General features: G+C 39.9%; 1 long non-coding RNA gene across 5 annotated transcripts in view; it reads right to left on the bottom strand.

Moving 5' to 3' along the window:
• Window positions 1–6350, bottom strand: part of LOC309643545 — a 147691-nt gene that overhangs the window by 99170 nt on the left and 42171 nt on the right. The gene's annotated exons all lie outside the window — the stretch shown is intronic.

The raw sequence follows: 6350 nt of genomic DNA on the forward strand, positions 1-6350 counted from the left end.
GAAGAACAATGTCTAGGAGAAGCATCAACAAGATAAAAGGAAAGACTATTTATATTAGTAACTAGTCTACTAGTGAAAGACTGTGTAGCCCTGTGATAGATTTCCTCTTGCTTCAAGCGGCTGGTTCTCACTTCTTTATGTCCAGGGCAGGGAAGCACCCTTACCCACAGGATTGCCATGCTAAGTGAAGGGGTAACCCAGCGCTCAGTATGTCCTCACCTATTTTGCCAAGAGGCAGATGAGCCTTCCTTACTCCTGTTGTGTGATCAAATGGTGTTCATAAGCCAAGAAACTCTACAGGTGTTTCAACAAAGCAGCAGCATTTATAAGATGGCAATGCAAGGTGTTAGGAGACAACTAAATGGCCAACTGCATGCAGTGTAGCCGTTTGATAATGAGCAGAAGAGAAGAGGTTTTGCCTTCAGCCAAACTTGGTGAATCTTAGCTTTGGGACCAATATCCTGAACCGTCATCCTGTCACAGCTGGCCTGTTCTCTGGGAAAAGGAATATCCATGGAAGCTCACTGTATTTTAGACCTTAAAGGGCTCAACACTAACCCATTGTAATGAGTTAAGTATATATGAAGCCGACAGATCAAGTTAAGTTCCCTTTCACCTTCCTCTGAATTAAGCTCTTTTCTCTTTCTCTCTTTTTCCTTCCTTGCCCCCTTCCTCCCCCACCCCTTCTTCATCTCTCTCTTTCTCATTTTATATTAAGAAAAAATGTACTTGGCCAAAAGTCATTTCCCCAAGTGCCAAACATTTGCAGATATTTTCAGATGTAAGCGAAAGACAAAACACAGCAGGTCTAGCTCAGCTGGGTCTGCTAGCACCATAGCTGTGAAGCAAGAACACCACCAGTGGCCACCCCGCTTCCAAATAATAGGGTGATTGTGTGCGTTTTCTTCCTTTCTTCCCATTCCTAAATATTCAATAAACAGATGCATTTTCTTTACTTGCCCATTTCTAATATCCAGCCTTAACTTCCAAAACTGCTGATGCATTGGGACACAAACACTAGAGTGGCTGCAGAATTCCTAGGAGACATTGGATTCAAACTGATCTGAGCTACCAGCTCATGCCAGCTTGGGCAGGAAGCCAGAGTCGATTCAGTTCCATCTTATCCCTCCCCCTCAACCTCCAGACTTATCCTGTGTCCTGGATTCTTTACTTCCCCAAACAGACCACATCCATATAATCATCTTTCTGGAAATATGCGGAGGGCCAGAAGGGTTTGTGAGGGGAAATGGCTGATGGATGAGAATAAAGTTATCTCAAGCCCATCCTTTGAATAAATGCTAATGTAGTTTTATCCAATTCATCTATGTAAGTTTATTGTGTTAGTGAAACACAGAGATTTTGTTTCCATCCTCTGTACTTGTAGGGCCCTGCCTCCAGGGTTGAAGTTGGAAATCTATTTATATTTGGTGAGAATGGCCCCAGAGGCTCTGCTCACTTTCCCGGAAGCCACTTCAGAGTGAAAGAACTGTGACCGGTAGTGCCTCAACTCTGTTCATATTTATTCCATCTTCTCCCTCTTAGGTACTGTTTGAGGCCCACCCAGGTCAAACTAAATCTTTTAGAAATCCTCACAAGCTCCGTCTGAGATTCTTATTTCAAACTGGGGGTAATTCCAATTATCACATTACCAGTAGCTCATAAACATACAGGCCATGACTCACTCAGCTCCCAACTGAATACAAACTTAGGAGTGAAGTATTTTTAAAGGTCCCAGATGTTAGTTAGCATTGTCTTCTGTCAAAGGGCAGCAGTGGGGTTGAGGATGCTTATTTTCACCTTCAAATACCAACTTATCTTCGTCAGTGCCAGGAAACATCTTGTCATTTCTCATTTTTTGATGAACTAAAGGGACAGCAAATTAGTCTATGACATTTGTTAGGGTAAAATCTTTAGTAGTAGCAGCAGAAGTAGGAATAGTAGGAGTAGCAGTATTAGTATTAAAAATGATTATTGGCAGAAACTACCAAAAGCTATTGGTAGCTCCGCCTTGCTACTGATCACTCTAAAGGTGAGAAAGCCAAGCATTTCCCTTCCCCAGGTTTCCCTGAAATGAGGGGCTGCCCAGGACATGTGAAGAAAATTTTCTGGAAAGTTAGGAAGCCCTAGAGAAACTTTTCTTCCTTTATATAAAAGGACAATGAACGATGAAGCTTATGTGAAACTTTCCCCTTCTACTGCCTTAAATGTTAAGAACCTGGCCAGAAGTAGAGCTGCGACATTGTGACCATGAAGGACAAGTCAAGAAAATGACAACAGAGACAAATCTAACCTCTAACCTCGTCAAGCCACAAAGACAACGCCAGTTACTGCAAAGTTCTGCATTCCTCATCACACAAGAAAGGCAAATCCAGTGGCCATCTTGAAGTTTAGCTTCCTATCTGTGATATGGAGGATACAGGTACATACTTTGCAGTGGTGACTGTGGAAATTCTTTTTAAGTCTGAGAATCACATTGTAAACTATAAAATTCTACTAGAATGTAAGAAAGGCATTGTTTGGGGAGGGTGGTAGATTGGATCATTCATGCTTTTAAATCCCTATCCATAAGTGTTAATTGTGTGTCTAATATTCACTGAGTAATCCTCTAGTTTTTGAAAGTACCCAAAGGACCCAGTCCTTAAGGAGTTTACAATTTATTAAGTGACTCCTTCATGAAGTCATCTAATTCCTGATATAACACCACAGAGAATAAAACAAAGAATTATTAAACTATTTATTGCTAAATTACAAGATACTGAGTGCTAGTTCTACATAAATTTGAATAATAATCTTTAAGATATATTAAGTGCTTACTATGTTCCAAGCATTATTCTAAATACTTTACATGAACTAAGTAATTGAATCCTAGGATAACCCTGTGAATAAATATATTACCTTCCACAATTTTCTCATGGTGAAACTGAAGTACAGTGGGGTTACACGCATTGACTAAGTTCACAGATGGCAAGTGGCAGAGCCAGGTCTGAATCCAGGCACCCTGGCTCAGCTCCACTGCTCTCCTGGAAAGATCAAAATGTCAGACCACTTGTTTGTAACCCCTGCTCTGTTGCTTACCTAGTTTTGTGACCTAGGGCACAGTATTTATAAACCTGTTTTCTCTTCTTCAAGATGAAACTAATAGCAACCTAACTGGGTTATTTTAAAAATTAAATCAATAGTGTATGCAAAGCACCTTGTGAAGTAACTGGCACATACCAGAGCCTTGAAAACGGTTTCTCCTATTGGACTGGTGGGATGGTTTGGAAGCCTCAAAACCCATTCCATTAGGGGCAAGGAGAGGAAGACATCCCTCCAGAATGTGTTGTAGCTCTTGACATTCAAGTTCTGCTCAGAAAATTGTCAGATATTTTTAGAAAAATTATTTCTAGGTCATTGTTTCAACACTGGCAAGATAAACGTCCTGCTAACTCTCTTATGAGACAATTTTTTTTTTCTGGAAAAAAAAAAATCTTATCTTGGTGTGGGTGATTGTTAGGAAAACTAGTGAGGAAATGAGTCACAGTTCATAGAGGTAGAAAGATGGAAAAGAATGGGAGTCATAATTCCTTTACTTCATAAATGTATACTGAATGCTCACCATGTGCCACACCTGTTCTAGTTGCTCCCAACCCACCCTCCACCCCACCTCATAGTGTATTAAGGTGTGACGGTATCAAGGTCCTCCCTTTAAGACTATGTAAAGGAGGGTCCTGCCACACAGAGGTGCATGATTTTCCTCCTAAAGCAGAGAATGCTGGGATAGGTGGGTATGGGGAGAGGGGAATGGTGAATTTCATTAATTCACTTATTTAAATTAGACAACTATTTACCTCATAAAACTCAGAGAGAGAGAGAGAGAGAGACAAGATGGATAGACTTGGTATAAATGAATGAGTTTCTGAGCAGAGGCCTGAGATGTTTCTCAAGGACAGGTACAGATGGATCATAATACTATATGACTCAGAGTATCTAAAGGGAATTAGAAGGAAAGTATGTTTTGGGGAAAGATCCCAAGAATGACGAGGAGAGCTACCACAGGGGAATGGAGAGTATTCGAATAAACTGCCTGCCACATAATATAAGTAGGGGTTATCAGTCTGGAGCTTAAGGTCTGAGGATAACCCAGTGCTATCTCACCAGGGAAAGATAAGTTTCCTTGGACCATCATGACCAGACATTCTCCTGCTGAAGGGTGGCCTGGAACCAATCCTTGTCCATAGAGGGATAGTAGAAGAGTGGCTGGAACCAATGCAAATGGGTCTCATTTGTATTCAATCAATGCATGTCTTCTGCCTTCCTGTGGCTAATGGGAAGGGGTCCCGTTAGAGCTGCCTTCTCTTAATCATCACATTGGGGGAGCTTCAATTATTTATGTAGTAATCAACTCTGAGTGGAGAGCAACTCCACTTAATAGATGAACAGGGACTAAAATGGACCTTACGGCAACAAGTCACAGTGTCAGTTTAACACAGGCCAGCTGTGGGTTCTCCACCTCCACCTCCAGGAAGAGAGAAGTTGTGACATAATTAATTGGGGCCTCTTTTCCCCAGAGGACCTTCCTCTCCTCTGTGTGAAACCAGACATGTCTCCTGATCCAGTCCCTGACTTGAGGGGCAAATTCCTGGGCTAACCTTTATGCTGCCACTAAAGTTCTCGCTACCCTCTTGGTTCTTGCAGCCCACTCACACTCCTTGATTCAAGTTATGCATTTAACTATTTGGGGGGGTTATCGCTCTAGTCTGTTTAAATCTTTTTTTTTATCTTGAATCTGTCAACAAATATATAGCCAAACCTTGCAACTTGGTGTCACCCATACAAATGTGATATGCATTCCATTTCTTGCAACATGGAAACCCTTAATAGAAATGCTGGAGAGACAGGACCAAGAACACAACCTGTTTCTTGGCACTGAATATGACATTCCTAGCTGGAATTGATGTATTAATGAAAATACTATGACTAGTCAACAAGGAATGGGCTGACCTTACGGTAAAACTGTCTTCTACACACTTCTTTGTCTTTTCCTCGTAGAATATAATCAGAGATCTTGCAAAATCTAGATTTAGAAAAACCTGTTCCTCTGACTTATTTAAGCCACAGTGTAACATTCATTTATTAAACTGCTACCATGTATCAGATCCTTTCCTACAACACAAGATCAACACGTAGTGGCATAGAATTGCTATCAAAAACTAAAATACCCCTCATCTGTCATCACTTGTTTTTAGTGAACCCGTGAAGGCTTCAATGCTGATAGCTTTTTTAAAGATTATTTTTCACAAGATGGAAATTTAAAAATTAATTCTGAAACTTCTAAGATATGGATATGAAACTTACTAACATGTTTCCAGAATGCACATTTCCTAAGTTTTTGTTCTCAGAACACTTACCTATTTCCTATTTTCTTATACCATTCCCATTCCCATTTTTCACAAAATTCTCCAAAGAATAATGAGAGTTCCACAATCATTTCATGTTTTTTTTCTCTATGTTGTTGTATAGTTACTCAAAACCAGACACCTGAGAACCTCAATGCATTGGCATACGCTATCATAGTAACACTATAGAAATACCACTGTCCTATACACTGCATCACTCCTAAAAATGTTTTGGACAAGCTTCCTATTACCCATTGTATCAGTCTCAAATTTCATTGGCTGATTTACAAGACCTTCTAGAAACTGATTTCTTCTTACTTGGTTCAAATTATTTCTACTGTTTCTCAATTCTCACTTCCCTCTTAGTTAAGCTGGCTCACACCGTCCATTTTTATTTCTAGGCTTCTGCTCATGCTATTTTCCCACAGTGAAATGTCCCAAACCTCTTTTCCTCTCTATTTAAATGCCAACACTTACTTTAATTTTTTTCTCCTTCAGGAAGTCATCATCTACTATTAACATCCCACACTGATCTATCTCTTTCTATACTGATTAGTCACTCACTGTGTGGTTCAACAATTTTCTAATTGTTTCATCTGTGTAAGGCTTATTTTATCAGATACAAGCTAAATGCCTCAAAATGTCTTTGTTTTGCCCCCTGTGCCTGGGAGGGGTTGAGTACATGTTCTACTTGGTACAATAGCTTAATTGCTGTACAATTAAGTATCAAATATAAGCCATGATATGTAAAGAAATTTTGAAAATGCAGCTTATTAGGATTCCTGAATGTTTTAGAGATAATCTCACGCAGGTCACAACTTCAGATGTTCCACTGCAATTGTCAATTTTCACCAGTATTTTACATCACATTTGACAGAGCCATTTCCATAACCCATGGTATCTCTTTTCTGTCCTGGAATATGAAAACTCCCCTTGGGACATCTAATGAACACTTTAATTCTAAAAGACATA

The sequence above is a fragment of the Balaenoptera physalus genome (genome assembly GCF_965194825.1).
Source record: "Balaenoptera physalus genome assembly, chromosome: 15".
NCBI lineage: Eukaryota > Metazoa > Chordata > Mammalia > Artiodactyla > Balaenopteridae > Balaenoptera > Balaenoptera physalus.